Source organism: Micromys minutus (assembly GCF_963924665.1).
Source record: "Micromys minutus genome assembly, chromosome: 1".
Taxonomy (NCBI): Eukaryota; Metazoa; Chordata; class Mammalia; order Rodentia; family Muridae; genus Micromys; species Micromys minutus.
Window position 1 is genome coordinate 223,818,063 of NC_137969.1, and position 18,390 is coordinate 223,836,452.

The 18,390-nt window shown below is 46.0% G+C and overlaps 1 protein-coding gene across 5 annotated transcripts in view; it reads right to left on the minus strand.

Moving 5' to 3' along the window:
- TMEM229B (transmembrane protein 229B) overlaps positions 1–17,579 on the minus strand; it is a 42,561-nt gene extending 24,982 nt beyond the window's left edge. For 4 of the 5 annotated variants that reach the window (XM_080923234.1, XM_080923235.1, XM_080923236.1 and 1 more), the window contains exon 1: positions 17,251–17,579. The gene's annotated coding sequence lies outside the window, so the exon portion shown is untranslated. Of the gene's footprint in view, positions 1–15,297; positions 15,426–17,250 lie in introns of those variants that run through there. The other variant, XM_080923238.1, reaches the window with a different exon arrangement.
- Between the last annotated feature and the right edge of the window lie 811 nt (positions 17,580–18,390).

Sequence of the window (18,390 nt, forward strand, 5' to 3'; positions counted from 1 at the left end):
GTGTGGCCACTTTAAATAACACACATCCAGGTAGCAGAGTCTTTAAAGAGGTTCACTGAGGATAACGGGAAGGGAGCGAACTACCCATTACACAAATGCATTTACGTAGTAATGCAGAAATTCTTATATGCATCTTGCATGTGCAGACCACTGGATGCTAAACAGGCTATGTATGAATGCTGAGGCATATTGGGGAGCTGGCTGTGTTTAAAACATAAAATCTTGGAGGGCTAAAGGTACAATATCAAAGCTCCCCACAAGCCAACAACCTATCCCCTTATTACAGTGTGTTTCACTGTAAAAACAGGATCTTTGAAGTCCATTTTATTCCCCACGAATTCACTGACATGTTCATTCAAAGATCACATAGTACCTATTTGTTCTGCCATGTGTGTACATGCAAAGACCACAGAATCTGAGGCCCTGGCCCAGGCCAAACATCTTGACACTTTATCAGGCACACTACTACAAGCATAGGGCACCAGAGAAAAATATTTAAAGAATAGGATTCGGGTAGGCTCGGTGGCAGAAAATTGCCCAGTATGTTTAAAGCCCAGTTTTTATCCCCAGCATAAGAGAGGGTCAAGAAAGAGACCTAATATCCATTCTGAAGGCTGCCAAAACTCTTAATCCAGCCCAATAGTAAATTGGGTATTTCGATCCTAAATGCTGATGAGGAGTGAGCAACCCATGCAATTAGCTAAGACGATTAAGAAACCTGACCCAAGTTAGGGAAGAGCCATCATGGAAGCTGACGGGCAGGCCTTCTGAGTGATTCTCCGAAGGAAGTGTTGTGGATGCCACCCAGACTTTTGCCCCTGGCTATGGTGGTGCCATTCCCTGAGAGAAAGATTCAGGAAGAGGTTCATGTCTAGGGACTCACAGTAGCTTTGTTTCAGATGCTCTTTGTGTTTGACAGGAGAGCCAGCTTGAGGATGGACACGGCCTGGGTTCGGGTACTATACCTCTGATTCCAGGGTCTTTGCATGTGCACTCCTGGTGGGATAAATAGGTGATGGAGTGGTGACTTAACAAATATGTCAGGATGGAGCACAGCAGTGGAAGAGCATGCTGGGGAGAAGGGTGACATCTGAGGCCAGCAGAGGATGGGCCCTGTGGAGGAGCCAGAGGAACACAGGAACGCAGGAGAATGCTGTGGCAGACACTGGGACCCTGAGAGGTGAGGGCAGAGTGGGGGGCGGGCAGAATGCCAGAGGCCAGGACCAACTGGAGAGGAAAGTCATCCTGGAGAGGAAAGCCATCCAGGGGATGGAAAAACCTGACAGCATAAAAAACAGGTGAGTGTTTAGAAAGGTGTGGCTACAAAAAATGGACACTGGGATGTACTGAGGACTTGAGAAGTCAGCTCATGAAGAAGAAAACAAAGAAAAAGAGGAGGAGGAGGAAGAGGAAGAGGAAGAAAAAGAGGAAGAGGAAGAGGAAGAAAAAGAGGAAGAGGAAGAAGAAGAAGAAGAAGAAGAAGAAGAAGAAGAGAAGAAGAAGAAGAAGAAGAAGAAGAAGAAGAAGAAGAAGAAGAAGAAGAAGAAGAAGCTGAAGCAGACATGAGAAAGGTCTCCCCGCCTACCCATTCTTCCTTCTCTTCCCTCCCCCATCCTCATCCTGCCCCACCCTTTCCTCCTTCTCCTTCATTCCTTTTCTTTCCTCCCCCTACCCCTGAATATAAGAGAAGTCTAAGAGAGTTTGAGGGCTAGAAAGAAATCAAGTGAGGGGGAGTCTCAGACTGACCTGAGCTCTAGTCCCAGAGTAGGTAGGACACATGTGCCTTTATTACTACTACTCAACTGCTGCTGATGGTGGTGGTGATGAAACCCAGGGCTTCTCACACTCTGAGCAAGCACTTACCACTATATCCTCATCACATGTGCAGTGTGTCAATCTTCTTGACAGAGAAGACACGAAGACATAGAATTAAGTGTAACCTATGTAAGGTTATACAAATACCGTGATACTGTAGCCTATACCTAGAGCCCAAGCAGCCAGTACCTGGTCCTTGGTTCTTTCTCACCAGGAGAGAAAGTTTGAAGGTAGCTATCAACACCGTGGTAGGTACTACAGGTTCTCAGAGGTTCCCACTTGCCAAAATGCTTCAATTCCTACCTGACTTTAAAGGGTTCTACAGAAAAAGATGCTCTAAATTAGAATTATTATGACACACTGAGCACTACATATATAAATATATAACATAAATATATAACGGTTTTTCTAAACAGAGTTTCTCTATATAGCTCTGACTAACCTGAAACTTGCACTGTAGACCAAGCTGGCCTCGAACACAGAAACAGTCCTGGCTCTGCCTCCTGAGTGCTGGGACTAATGTGTTGCACCACCACTGCCCGGCTTTGACTTTGTTTTGAGGTGCTGGGAATTGAGTGCATATTATGCAGGCAAGCACATGACCATTACATGATACGATATGAGATAGAACCCAGTCCCCTTTGCATGTTTCTTGTGTTGTTGCTGTTTTATTTTGGTTTGGTTGAGACAGTCTCACTATTTATCATAGGCTGGCCACCAATAGAAACCCTCTTGCCACAGCCTATTAAATGCTGGGATCATAGGCGTGCACCGCCACACCCAGCATTAGCGTGGCTTTGCTGGATGCTGCATTGGCTAGGAATGCCATTAAAATGTAAATCGAAAGAACTTCCTACTGTAGATCCTTTGGAATGCTACCAAGAAATGTTCATCATTATGGAGAATGACATCAGTGCTCAGTATCCCCTTTCCTGGCATGGTGAGTCACCCACAACACACACCTGTACCTCTTTTCTGGTCATCTCGTCCTCAGTGGTTACTATGCAAACGATCCAGTTTCTGACTTCCAGGTGGTTATGACAAACCAATTACATACTGAATATATGATATTGCATGATAACTAAGTTCTCCCTTTATTTTTCTTTTAGATTAGAGTTGTCCAAATACTGATTTAAAAAAAATTAATATAGAGACAGCATGGATCGTTGTACCTACCTGTAATCTCAACACTTGGAAGGCAAAGGTTGGAGATGCAAAAGAGTTTGAGATCACCCTGGGAGACAGAACAAGTTCAAGGTTTAGCCTGAGCTAATCAAGACTATATCTCAAAAACAAGACAAAATAAAGCCCCAAAAGGCCTAGTGTAGTGCTCAGGCCTGTAATCCCTACTCTGGAGACTAAGGCAGGAAGGGTGCACGTTTGAGGGTGCACGTTTGAGACTTCCCTGGGCTACAAAGGAAGTTTAAGACAAGCTTGGGCAACCTTGTGAGACTCTGCTTTAAGATAAAAATACAAAAGGCCTGGGCGGTGGTGGTGCATGCCCTTAAACTCAGCACTCGAAGGAGAGGGGGGCAGACCTCTGAGTTTAAGGCCAGCCTGTTCTACAGTGTGTTCCAGGGCAGCCAGGGCCACATAAAGAAAAACTGTCTCAAAACAAAAAAACAACCAACCTAACCAAATAAGCTTAGGATATAACTCAATGGTAAGGTACTAGCACCAAGCTCCAGTACTACAGAGAGAGAAAGAGAGAGAGAGAGAGAGAGAGAGAGAGAGAGAGAGAGAGAGGGAGGGAGGGAGGGAGGGAGGGAGGGAGAGAGACAGAGACAGAGATAGAAAGACAGAGATACAGAGAGAGACAGAGATACAGAGACAGAGACAGAGGGGGAAAGGAGGAAGCAAAGGTAGGGAGAAAATAAACACAACTAAACAGCACCAATAATAACAAACAAGGGCTGGGAAGTAACTCAGTGGTTGACCACTGGTTTTGCATGTACGGCCCCAAGTTTGATACCCAGCACTGAAAATGAACAAAAATTTATGTTTATATAGGTAGGCATAAATTTTATTCAGGGTAATTAGGAGGCCCTACAAATATACTGACTAAAATGAGGCACCACTGTAGGTTGAGTCTTCAGAGGCAAACCAAACTTCAATGTCAGGGGAGCAAGAAGTAGGGTAGACCTAAGTGATCTGTCCCACAGAATGAAGACTTTTCCTGACACAGACTGGAGCTCCCAAGTGATCGTTATATAGACAGGATGGCCAAATTTCAATCGAGCATCTTTGGGAAATGTTATTTGCTTACTAGTTCACGTTCTACTGGACCTCAGCATTTTTTCCAGCACACTATAACAACAGAAAGATCACGAGTCATCTGGACAGGACACGCAAATGACAAATGGCTCAAAGTCTGGAGGCAGAGAAACAGGTGCCAGGCTGAGTCTGTGGAATATCTTCCTTAATGGATATAAAGATTAGTTCACAGCACAGAAGACGATGCTTAGCGATATTTATGGAAAACGCCATATCATGAGGAATTGCGGTAGGACACAGGGACAGAGAAGGGAACAGCTTGGAGAACTTATGGGTTAAAATGGTAGAGCCGGAATACAGCTCAGCCTCTTGAGAGGGGTTGATTAATTAATAGTCAGGGGGAGTGGCCTAACCTTCCACAGACCTGGCCATCATTTCTCTACATGGACAAAGTCCAGAGAGGATAGTTGATTGTGTGGCTCTCATAAGTGAAGGATACGTAGGGGCCAAGTGGGGAGAAGAGGAAAGAACCCACCTTAGGAAAGGTCCAGAAACAGGACTTAGGACTGTCAATGTGCAACTTTGCATCCTAATTCCTCTCAATTTTCAAGCAAAAGAGAAGAGGAGCAGGAGGAGGAGGAGGAGTACCAGAGCAGAGTGATGTCTTTTATCATTTTACATTGTCTGTGAAGGGCTGTTTTGTCTGTGTAGTTTTTGCATTTTCCATACGCATTTGAATCTACATTTTAATTTTCAAATGTGTGATGAAGCAGGAGTGGTGGCTTCTGAGTATAGTTCCAAGCACTGAGAGGATGAGCAGGAAGGCAGTCACAGCACTGCAGGTTTTAGGCTAGCCCTGAGGTCACAGTGAGCCTCCATTCCAAATAGCCAGTCTAAATAAATGAACAGTAAAATTCCCCGTCAACACAGCTGTAGGGGGTCAATAAGCCAACTGAAGATCAGTAAGAAGGTGCATCACTTCCCAGATGAAGGAGGAGAAATGAGGTCTTGGGCTCCAAAGAAACACCCAAGTACAGAACATGCCTCTAGAAACCATCAAGGTTATTCATGTAAGCTAACTACGCCAAGGGGCAGTGGGGGGAGGCAGGGCATAGTCTAGTGTAGCAGGTATGCCCCATTTAATCTCAGAGCCACAGACTTAGTGGTCCAAGAGTCTCAGGGAATGAACTGGTGAGTTGTTCCGGTGAGTCAACAAAGGTATTGGCAAGTGAGCACTGTGACACATGATGGTCATCACAGCACTTAGGAGGCTGAGGCAGGAAGGTTTCAAGTTCAAAACCAGCCGAGGCTACATAGCAAACCTCGGGTCAAAAACAAAGAGTATTTGCATGATGTCTGAAATGTAAAGCAATTTATAAATAAAGATCTCATGTGACGATTAAAAATATAATTTATGTGTACATGTATGTCTTCTGGAAGCTGGAAGAGAATATGGCTTCCCCTGCTACCAGGTCAAGATGTGCTGGGATGTGAATTCTGGCATTCTACAATAGCTGCAAGTACTCTTAATCTTTGAGCCTTTTCTCCAGCTACTGTAAGTAATATTTTAATGGAACTTTTTCAAAGCACAGTAAACCATGGTCAATGGCAGCAACTTTATGGGAACCACAGTTAGGATTAAGAAGAAGTTAATGAAGTAGAGACTCCTCTGAAGTTCCATGACATTTAAAGAGTCCAAAAGACCATCAGAGCCAACATCATCTCTGCTGAGAAACATACCATAGAACCTCAAACACTTATCTCACGGCCTTGGAATTCAGAATGTTTTAGACTTCTGAAAAAGTAATTCTGAGCACAGATAGTAAATGACACAATTTCCATAGCCAGGACTAGGGAGGGATCATCCCTTTGAGAAACCAAAGTGACATCTATAAACACACTCTGCCATGAGAGTAGCCATTGATGACCTCAGTCCAGGTCTGGCCCTGCTGTCATCGGTTAATTCTCCGTTTAGACATGTTTCCATTTCATTGTCTTTAAAGAGATCTCTGGCATAATAATTATTAAACAGGTTTTTGAAAGGGAACAGACAGCAGATTGGACCTGGAATGTTTGGTTTACACTCACTCTGAAGAGAGTAAACCTCGAAGCCCTCACTGGTAATCACCCAGAGAATGTGATTTCTAAAAAGTCGGTCAAGTCCAGAATAGACATAGCATGAAATATTTTCCCAACTAATATTATCCATATCTTCTGTATATAAAGCATGTGTGGAGTCCTGAACTGTCAGGATCCTAAGAGCTAACAGAAAACAAAAAAGTAATGAAGGTGTGGTGGCTCCCAACTCCTGTAACTATAGTTCCAGAAGATCCAACACCCCATCTGACCTCCATATCTAGTGTACATACATACAAATACAATGATTTTTAAGCTGGATAAAATCATAGACTATTGCAAGTTGAAGGAACCTAATCCACACCTCCATCATAAAGATGGGGGGGGGGGAGAAAAAGAAAGGTTTAGAGAAGTCAGGGCTTTGGATAAGTTATCGATAGACAATTAGTGGCTTTAATTGTCAACATCATGTACATGGCATGAACGCATGTAGTAATCACAACTTAGTGAAGGAATGACAAGAGTTGAAAGAGACAAGCAGATGTGGTTTGGACCCAATATACTCCCATGGCTGAATTCTAATGTAGACAGCAGCAGGTGAAGACCCTGAAGGCAGCATAGCCATGGGAGGCAGTGAGGGAACATGCTTGACAGGTCACCTAGACAGGTGGGTTAGACTCTGGGAACAGATACAGATGAGGTTGTTGGCAGAGGAAAGGACAATGCCACAGCGAGGGAGCAAAAGTACATCCAAAAACATCATCTGTCAATCATATGAGTGTCATCTTCATGACCCCTCCCTCATGGGAAGCAGAAAAGAACTGTGGTTTAAAGATGCACGCTCTGGGGTCAGATTTCCTCCATTTAAATCCCAACGCCAATGGAAACCAACTACGTGACCCCAGACAAATTGCTTTAGCCTCCCTTTGCCTCAGTTTATTCATATGTAAAATAGAGATAGTCCAAAAACCTCTCTCATGGGGATTGAGAGTGCATGTTCATTGTACTGAAACCAGCACTTAGCACTACAGTGAGCACTTAGTGTTGAAAGGCAGCGGTTTCTAGGAAACCCCAGCAGAAACCAATGTCTGCAAAACTGCAGATCTCCTATACAAAATGCATATGACCTAGACACATCCTCTATATGTTTTAGATCATCTCTTGAGTGCTTTACATAATAAATACTATATAAATAGTAGCAGTGTTGTGTAGATTAGAAAATGATAGCAAAAAAAGTCCATACATGCTTAGTAAAATACAGTAACTTTTCTGAATTGTTTTGATCAGCAATTGGTTGAATCCATAGATGAATAACCTTTGAATATAGAGGATGACTATGTAAGAATTCAATAAATGTTCATTGTTCTCATTAACCTGTTTAGATTAGCTCTCTCTCTCTCTTTCTCTCTCTCTCTCTCTCTCTCTCTCTCTTTCTCTCTCTCTCTCTCTCTCTGTGTGTGTGTGTGTGTGTGTGTGTGCGGTGTTTGTGTGTGTGTACATATTCTTGTATATGTGTGCAGAAGCATCTTGTAGAGGCCATAGGTTGACATGCAATCTTCCTTAGTCACACTCCATCATATTTTTGAGACAGAATCTCTTCCTGATGGGCACTCTGATTCAGCGAGGCTGCTTGGCCAGCAAGCTCCAGGGATCCATTGTCTGTCTTTCTAGTGCGGGGATTATAGATGTGTGCTGTGGTGTCTAGCTTTTACACATGTTCTGGGGATCTAAACTCAAATCCTCAAGCTTTCGTGGCAAAGCCACCGCCCCAGCCTCAGACACACAATTCTTTTCTCTGTCTTCGGTTTCCTGTGTGCTGCGTATGCACAACTACGTCTAACTTGACAGTTATTTTTTAATTATGTGTATGTAGATATGACTTGCGTGGGCATGTGTAAATGATTGCAGTGTTCATGGAAGCCAGAGGCATTGGATCCCTGGAGCTGGAGTTGTAGGGAACAGAACTCAGGCCCTCCAGAGGATCAGTATGATCTTTTGTTGTTGTTGATATTGTTGTTATCAAGACAGGGTTTCTCTGTGTAGCCCTGGCTTACCCTGTAGATCAGGGTGGCCTGAAACTCATGGAGATCCACCTGCCTCTGCCTCCCAAGTGCTGGGATTAAAGGCCTGAGCCACCACCAACCACCCAGCAGAAGTATGCTTTCTAATTACTGAGATATCTCTAGCCCTGATACTTATGATTTTAAAGCAATACATATAAAAGGTCAGAAATATTAAGACACCAAGATACAAAAGGTATGTTGTTCTCCAGCATGTTACCAGTCAAGGATGGATGTTTTATTATTAAAAAAAAAAAAAAAAAAAAAAAAGGTGCACGCTCCTTCCTCACACTGAGGGCTCAAAAGGTCTGGATAGGCAGACACAGAGGAGCGCCTATGTAGAGGGATCTGGAGAGCGTTGCTCCTGGGCTATGTCCCCACCCTACCACCAGAATTTCCTCTGAGGGCTGGGCGGTAAGAAGAGCTGCCACAGGCTCACTCAGGAAACTTGATGTGTGTTCCTTACAGGTGAGAAAACCTCGGGTAGAGATGAGTAGATGGTGAACCACTGGCTGCTGGAAGAGCGAGGGAGACCACTGAGCTGGAGGCTAGCCTGTACTTCAGATTCACTGCTCCTGTCCAAAGAGCCTGCGTGGACAAGCTAAAGGGACATAGTGGATAGGGACTGGAGGTAAATCACTGGCTTTGGGACCCTAAGGCAAGAGCAATAATATGGAATGAAGAATGATATTCTTTCTCTCTCTCTCTCTCTCTCTCTCTCTCTCTCTCTATCTATCTATCTATCTATCTACAACAAGGGTATCACTTTATAGCCTAGGCTATCCCAGAACTCACTCAGCAGTGCTCACTGGCTTTGAACCTGTGGTAAACATCTTGCTTCAGTTTTCCTAGGGCTGGCATCATGAGCACGTGTTACTATGTCCAGCGATACATTTTCCACTGTGAATACCACAGCAGCTGGGGAAAGAGTGATCTCTAAGAAACCCGTGAGCATGACCACAAGAGAAAGAATCAGCATTAAATGCCTGTCATGCCTAGGACACAGTAGTGCTGGCCACTGGACCTCTGTCCTTTGCAGTTCAGTGACAAAGATGTGGATGTATGGAATTCTGAACTGAGGCCATGCTTGTGAGTTAAAGTGACTTACAGGACCCTCGACTGCCCATGAACAACCAGAAAACTTAGAAATCCTGACAAACTGTTTGTCCACGGGTAGGGAAAAGAGTAAAATCACTGAGTGAACATAAAGGTAACCTGGGACACAGAACTGTTCATGAAGAGCTATTAAAATAAAATATTTGTCCTTGTAGTTAAAATGGCCTCTCATAGAGCTGGAGGGTGCTTAAGAGCACTGGCTGTTCTTCTAAAAGATCAGGTTTGAGTTCCAGGACCCCCAGGGCAGGTTATAACCTTCTGTAACCCTAGTTCCAGGGGATCCGATGCCTTCTTCTGGCCTTCATGAATACACATGGTACATAGACATATATATTCAGGCAAAACACTCATACATCTACTTTTTAAAAATAAAAAAATAAGCCTCTCATAACCTCTGAAATATGGTGATCACTACTAGAAATAACTAGTAGAGGGGGCTGGAGAGATGGCTCGGTGGTTAAGAGCACTGACTGTTCTTCCAGAGGACCTGGGTTCAATTCCCAGCACTCATAGGGTAGCTTAGAACTGATTGTAACTCCAAGACCTGACATCCTCACACAAACATACATGTAGGTAAAACCCAAATATGCATAGAATAATAAATTATTTTAAAGAAATAACTAGTATAAAGAAACAGGGAGCAAAGGGGGAAAAACAGACTAGGCAGGAACATAAATGATTGTTTTGATGGGTTTGGGAGGAACTCACTTTCTACTCAACCGTGAAAATAATAAAATAAAAACCAGAGGATGAATAAAGAAGAAAAAATGAATAGATCCACATGTATATGTATATGGTGCTACTCAAAGGAGATCCAGATGGTTCAACTCTATGAGCAAAGAGACCATGACCTTTAATAACCTGGCTGGGTTCTTGGTTTGGTCTTGTTCCTTCAAGCAGAGGTAGGGCAGCAAGAGAGGTGAGTCCTCCCAAACACTGGAGGTTTCAGGCAAAGTCTTGAATTCCTGAAGGCCTAGGAAGCAACAGGGAGGAGGGAAAGGAGAAGGAGCAGGAGGAGGAGGAGCAGGAGGAGGAGCAGGAGGAGGAGGAGAAGCAGGAGGAGAAGGAGCAGGAGCAGGAACAGGAGGAGGAGGAGGAGAAGCAGGAGGAGGAGGAGGAGCAGGAGGAGGAGCAGGAGCAGGAGTCCACCAAACCCAAATGTAGAATGTGAAACACCTACAAAGCACAGCTGTGCTGGAGCTTTCCCTGGAGGCTGCTCTGGGCTGTAAGAGCAGGAAGTGAATTTTCAGAGAAGGCAAAGGGCGCTTACCATGCCACAGGTGAGAACAGCACACAAATGGCAGTGCTCTGTTCCCTCAGTAGGACAAAGGAGGAACAGCAGTCCCGTTACCGCTTCACTAGCACGTTCTTGTTCTAGCTCTGGCTTTGCTCCTTAACATCCGGGGTGGCTTCATTCTCCTTCCACTCCACCCCAGCTTCCTCAGCTCTGACTTCTGTCAGTTCCAGAGGAGCGGAGTTCTCCCTGAGGAAGGCCAGACTCACCCCCGCCCACTGGATCATCCAGCACACTTCCTAGAAGAAAGGCAGTCTCACCTGTCATTTCTGACTTTATACACAAGGGGACCAAAACCTCAGAATTTGTACATCTTATGTACAAAATCTCCAAGCCGAGTCCAGAGCTTGTCTCCTTGTCCGTATGATTCTATTAAATAGCCTCTCAACAACTCTAATATGGTCAGCCCACATCTCCTAGGCCTCCTCCATAACACTCATTCCTTTCCATAAACACCCCCAAATTATGTAAGAGACATAAAGTTGCACTGTCTAGGACTGAGGATAGTTATCACTGAAGTAGCTTGTTATCTCTAACCAGAGTAAATCCTTCTCAAAATACGGCTGCCTGATGGATTTAGAGTAATCTGACAAATATAAGGTGAACCTATTTTTTCCAATGCTGGGGATTGATCCCCTAGTCTTCATGTATTCTAGGCAAATTCTGTACAATTGAGTTATATTATAAACCCTATTCTAATGTTTTCTGTGCTTTGCAAAGTGTATCTGGGACTCATATACACATAATCAAGACTCCCAGATGTATACTGACAGTCAAAGGAAGGAAGGGCTTGGGGGACAAAGACTCTTGTCTTGTACTTGCTAAAATAAGCTGGTCCAATGGGCAGGAAGGTAACAGAAAGGAAAATGCTGCCCAAGAGCCTACCAAGCAAGAGGATAGCAGAATGAAATGGGATTTAAAGATACATTGCTATGCCAAGCAGAAAGCCTGTTCCCTTTATAATAACTTCCAAGCCATCTGGTCTACCACTGCAGGGTACAGATTTCACCCTCCTTCCTGAATACTCAGGATGCTAGTTTTCAAGAATCTGTTCCTCCATCTTCCTTTAGCTGCCATGTTTAATCCACATCAACTCTCTATACGCTCACACCACCTCCACTGTCAACCTCTCACCAACATTTGTTCTGTCACTTAACCAACTCACAATCAGCAGCAGAATCAGACCCCAGCTCAAGTCCAGTCTGGACGTTTTCTAGCCAGCTGAGATCTGTGATCGCTCTTTCAGAAGCTCAGTCTTCTCAGCTGTAAAATGGGGATAATCAATAGTAGCTTTCTCTGGTTTACTGGAGAACATAAAAAGAGTATTTAGCCAAATGCCTGGCAGAGAGTAAATATTCAATACACGGTGACTGCCAACTGTTAGCACTCTGACCACTGAAGCAACTTGAAATTTCATATGTGGAATTAAGTCTCAGAGCTCTGAAGTAGGTCACCCAAGGTCAATCAAGCAAGTGAGATGGGGAGTATTCTCAGATTTCCTGATTTTGGAGTTGTTTCTTTAAAACGATGTCATTGTCCAGTGACCTAGAAGTCGGTGTGTCAGATGACATCCAACTATCACAGCTGGTGATTTAATAAGTACTTTTGCATGTCAGGAACTGTGCAGGCATATGCACTTATATTAGGTCAGTGTAAGAAGGTCATCTCATAGCTTTGGGTAAGCAAAAAAAAAAAAAAAAAAAAAAAAAAACCCTCTGGATCTGTTGCTTATACTGCCCAAATGATAGCAATATTTATTGTCCATATTTGCTTATTGACATAGATAAAAGTGTGACCAATGTCCGGGTTCCTTAGTCCTGACTTTGGAAGTGTGTGTGTGTGTGTGTGTGTGTGTGTGTTTAATTGGGAAAATAGGAACTTAGGAACTAAAATGTAGCCTAGTTAAGGACACCACTAGACAGACCATGGGGGTTATACTTGTGCTAAATTCGGACGCATGATCCTCCCTGAGACTAACTCTCAGAGTATTGAAAGGTTCTGTGCAAGCTGCTAAGGGAGAAAAGCAGGCAATAGTCCTACTTGGCTATAAAGGCTAAGAACCACATGATGACTGGCCAGCCAAGATATCTCCAGTGGTGCAATAGTTGTACTTTTATCTTGGGGGTAACCAACAGCTATTTAACTGGACTTAAAGCCTGCTTAAGAGGAAGGAAGTCATGCAAAGTGCTGCAAACTAACCAAATACTTATGGCTGGAGAGGTCTCAGGCCCTAGAGCAAAATCTGCCTCTGCCAGTTTCCTAAACCAGCACAATCTTAATAGTAAACTAAATGCATATTCTTATTCCCACAGGTAAGTGTAGCTCTTGCCCTCACCAAAGAAACGTCCTTTTGCAAAAGATGAAGACTATTATGGAGATCCACACTGTCAGATGCAGAGAATAAAAGGCTGAGACAGTTCCTATCCCCAACTAATACAACTACAACACAACCCGTTACCTGAGTATTAGAGGAAACCATTGCACGGGGTGTAAAAAGATTTTAAGAGCTGGATTACCAAGATGTCTGCTCCTAGAAAACATCTTCCAGATCTGACAGGGAAGCTGCACCCAGGAAATCTCAATATAGTCGCCTATACAAGACCTGCAAGGAGGCAACACCAGATGGCATACAACATGGATGGAGGAAATTTCATAAGATCCCACCTATAGGTAATCATTGGCTGCTGAGAGAGGGAGAATCAGTTTTCCTTAGGGATGAGTCCCATGATGTATCCAAACCTAAGTGGTCAGTCCTAAACATGTCTACCATGAGCAAAACTACATAGACTCCATATATGGAGGGTCTGTCTCTTGGCTGGCATCTCTGGACTTGTGGCTACTATCAAGACCCCACTAAAACTTCTCTTGTGAAGATGGACCAGTCCAGAAGCTCATGTGGCAGAGGTGCCTCTGAAGAACTGATAGACCTACTAGAAGCCCTCTGTCACTGAGCACATCTGCTAAAGCAGTCTGAAAGGGATGACTCAGTATGTCCCAAATATGGGACCTCATTAATATATATATATTAATGTTGCTGACTCTTCTACAACACCAGCCACAATAAACAGCAGAAGCTCTCAAAGTCCCCGGGAGCCATCAGAGAAAAAGAAGGGGTGGGGTCCAGAAGTTCAGAGGTGCAAATGGCAACGGCTGTGTCCACGGACTTGACCACACCCAGTCCCATCACAAAACTGTCAGCATTGGAAAGGGACAGAAAGCTTCCTTTGAGAACCATTCTCCGAAGGAGCTGAGGGCCAGCATCACCCTACAATTTCAACCCCACTAAATTTACAGGTAGAAGAACTGATGTCAAAATGAACATTAAACAGAACCTTTGCCCGGAGGCATGCAGGATTCCACTCCTGGAGCCTAATTCACGTGAGCAATAAGAAGCAAGCGGGCTTTCCACATTAGCCCAAAAGCCAGCAGCTCACTTACCCAGCCTCAGTTTCATGGTGAATATGTGTGTCACAGGAAGACCCTACTTCCTTTTCTATTGACACTTCAATCAATGGCAGCGGCATGGAGCATCCCATTAGCTTGATATGAGGCAAATATAATTTTTCCCCAGCCAAGGTATTATTATATAGCCCTGGCTGGTCTGGAACTCTAGATGTACACCAGGCTGGCCTCAAAGCCTCCTGCCTCCTGCACCAAGGGCTAGAACTGGGTGTTTGTAGGTTTGCTTGAATCAAACCTACAGCACTGAATCTTCTTCTAGCGCTTAAGCCAAGAATCATAAGACAATTGGCTCTAAACCTTCTCTAACCCCAGAAAAGGAACATTAGTACACACACAGTGCTAACACAGTACTAACACACATAGTTAATACACAATCCCAGGTGCTGAGAATGACCTGAGGACCGGGACCAAAAAATGCAGCTTCTGTCCCCTTTCCCTTCAAACTCGCTTACACTCTGCTTTGGTTTCTGAAAAGGAGCGGGAGGGAAGAAGCAGAAAACATAGCCAGTTTCAGAAGATCTTAATCCCTTTCCGGATTCCCTCCTTGGCCAGGTTTGAACAAAAGAAGCCCAGGGGCCAGGGCAGAAATTATTCACACTTTAAAAGGAATGTTCTTGAATTTAAAAACAAAACCCAAACCCCAAACCCACTAAAACCCAAACCACCTTGTCTGCAGTTAAGGGGTTGAGGGGGTGGGAAGAAGGGAGGTTAAAGGCTGCAAATTTGAGATCAGCTGAGTGAAGGGAGCATTAGCTATTCTTTTTCTCCCTCAAGGACAGCCAGATCTGATAGGGCTGCTGCTAAACCAAGCTGCCTCATTTTACTGCTCTTAGCCTGCTCCCCCCCCCCCGTGATACCAGAGGCCCCCACATCTTCAGAGACCCTTTGCAGAGCTTCAGGGGCAATTGCCACTAACACCCTGGTTTGTCCTTTCCTTTGGAGAGTTTGGTGATATCTCATGAGCAGACAGAAAAGCCACCCACCGCCCGTGTACAGTAGCAAATTCTCTGATAAAAAAATGACACTTTTAAAACCAACACTAACCTTTCCCTATCAAAAAAGCTGCAACTGAGCCCTCCGCTGTAAAATGACACTTTCCCTTTTCGAAACAATACGCAAACCAGAGTCAACTGAAATAAACACAGTGGAAGACTCACTAGCTCTTCTAATATCTTTCAGTTAAGAACTCCAGGCTCTTAAAGCAATTTATAAATGTAGAAGATCATGTCCCATTGCTTTCAAGGGAGCCCACACTCTTACCTCACAGACTGTGTGTCTGAAGAGCAGTCAGTCCACAGAAAAGCCTCTTTCCACTGGAGAGGTCAGGCTGTGCTCTATCCTCAGCTTGTGAATCAACAGCTTGGGATAAACCCAACAGGGACTGAGCCATAATCAACCCTGCTAGCTGGACAGAGGATCTCCACAGAAGTGGATCTGCCCGTGTTGCCTGAGTTATCCACCTGACCTAGCCATAGCCACTCCAGTTCCAGGATCGCAGATGGAACACTCAGACCACTTCCTTTTCTCCTGTAACTCCCTTACAAGTCCTGGAATCTCCCTTGATCCTATCTTGGCCAAAAGCAAGACTAAATGGACTTACCATTTCTCTCCAAAGACCAGTGTTCCATCACCCTGATGCCTGTCTCTGTTTCTGAACCCAAATTCTCAGTGTAAAGAAGGTTCACCTCAAGCCCACCCCTCATGTCTCTAAATCTAGTTGACCCTGTAGACACATTCTTGGTCCAGCCAAAATGTGTCATTAGCTTCTTCACAGAGGTGCAAGACGACCCCCCAGGAGTACAGAGCTTACCGTGCTGCCCGTCTCCAGTCAGATCATACACAAGTGTAGCTCTGCCTTGTAACCAGGTAGATGACAAGAGCTCCAGGATGGCTGAGGTGCCACACGACAAGAGCCAATGGCCATATGCATGCCATCTGCTAGAGAAACCTGGTTCCCGGAGACACAGAGTGGGAAATGGGGTCTTGGAACCTGGCCCATTTGTCTTCTAGAGAGAAAGACCCTGAACTGTTTATTTTTAGGGCAGGTCCATCAGCTTTCTCTTTGACCCCTCTTTCTATTAGAGAGAGAGAGAGAGAGAGAGAGAGAGAGAGAGAGAGAGAGAGAGAGAGAGAGAGAGAGGAAAGAGAGGGGGGAGAGAAGCTTAGGCTTTCTGAGGACACCGGTGTGATGATCATTTGTTATTGGGGTGCAGAGAACACTCAACAATGGGTAAGGACCCCAAGGTTACACTGGTATACAGCTTTCAAGGGTCCTCCAGTGGGCTTCTAACCAGAGTTGAAACAACCTGACACCACAAACCCTGTGCCTGAAGAGATCATACATCCACCTCCTAAGAAACCCCAGGAAAGAAAGGGGAAATGGTAAAGGAAAAGGGGGAAACGGGTCAGTTTCTGGCTGGTCATAGAAAGAGAGAAAAGAAGACACCTGGGAAAGCCGCCAATACCTTCCTGGCCTTGCCAGAAATAGAGCTACATGGCTCCCCATTTCAGCCCTCCAGTTCCCACAGAAACAGAGATGGAGAATGAAGATGAAGAACGAGCAGGTAGGGGCTGGGCATTGACCTAGGAACTCACGTGAGGGGGGAAAAAAAAGAATGCCAAGGTGTGCAGCCCACTATCACCCAGTTCCTTCCTGCTCACGGAAGAGAAGGCAGTAGGTCATTTTTGACAGGGATCCTTCCCCAATCCGCAAAGTCAGGAGGGTCCGTGGTTCCTACTCCCAAGACCTGGTTCTCCAGCTTCCATCCAGTCTGGCGCCCCCCTCTGTCCATTGCAGAGGGCCTTGGGGTGCACTCCACTGGGTTAGGAAGAAGGTGTCAACCTTCAGAGGTCTCAGATCCTTAGTCAAATCTTTCACCCTCGGCTCAACCCAGCACCCCTTTGTTTCAGGCGAGGAAAGTTGCCAATGTGCACCCCTTTCGCCAACACGCCCCCCTGTGCGCCCATCCCCCGCAGGGAATCCAAGCTCAGCCACAGCATCTAATCTGCGGCTCGCTCTCCAGCCCCAGCAGCCGCTCCGAAACCGAAAGCAAAGAGGAAGCTGGATCCGGTCTTGTCCCACACACGGGGGTCGCCGGGTCTTCCCCATCACCGCCCCATCACCCGCGGCCCCCGCGCTCCGCGCTGCCCGCCCCGCGTAGACACCTCTCTCCGCGGCCGAAAGGCCTCTCTGCGGGCATCGCGGGCACCTACCGGTGCGGGGCCCGGGACGAGGGTAGGGCAAAGCAAGGCAGGGTCGGGTGGCCTCCTGCCCAACGCAGGTGCGGCCAGGAGCGCGGTCTCACGGGCTGGCTCCCGCTCCTCCTCCGGCGCCGGGACTCGGGGCGCTCTCCTGCGCCGCCTGCTCCCTGCCCCCACGCCCGGCGCTCGGGCTCCCCCCGCGCCGAGTGACCGAACAAGCCTCCCCCAAGCCACCCGCCCGCGACTATTCCCGCATCGAGTGTCCGCGGCCGCCTGGGCGGCGCGGGGCCCGGGGAGCTGCAGCCGCTGCTGCCCCACGGAACCCAGCCCCAGGCGGCGGCGGCGGCACTCACCCATAGTACGGATGCGGTGCAAACTGCACATGCTCGCTTCTGACAGGCGCTCTGCCCCCGGCCCTGTTTAACTCCTTCAGCGCCCGCGTGCCCGCCGGGCCGGCTGCCCCCGCCAACCTAGAGAACTCCCTCCGCCACTGGTCCTCAGTCTGCGGTCAGCCCTGCCAGGACTCTGCCCGCAGCCCCTGTGGCTCAGGTGGCTGCTGTAAAGGATTCCTTGGCCCTCCCTGCCACCCATGTGTGGAGGAAGGGTCACCTCCGGATTGTAGGAGTTGTAGGAGCGAACAGCTTCCAGAACATTCACTCTGCATATCTGGGTATTATGAAGATTCAGGCTACCAGAGATCCACACTTGACATGTTGTTGCAAACCCACTGTGCGCCCTCAATGTTTCGTACAAGTTAATTAATCACGAGAGCAGGCAGACAAGGTCGGTTTGTTTGGGTTTTTTGTTTTTGTTTTATCATCATCATATTCATATTCGTCACTGTTATTCTCACTTCTGAGATGGAGAAACCGAGGCCCGTGAAAAACTAGAATTTGCCTCAATCAAGGCCTGGACCTCCAAGGTCCACGATTTGGTTTGTAAAGATGAAATGAATTATGTTCTTTCTGAGTTCTTCTTGGGAGGTGCGAACGGTGGACACCGCAGTAACAACAAAAGAACAGCAACAAAAACACTTGGCGATTTAGAATTCAGAACCTGGGGAATCAGCTCAATGCCACCAAGTTCAGATCGGCCTCTCAACCTGCAGGAAACAGGAACGAAATTTCCCTTTCAGGCACTAACCATGAGTCC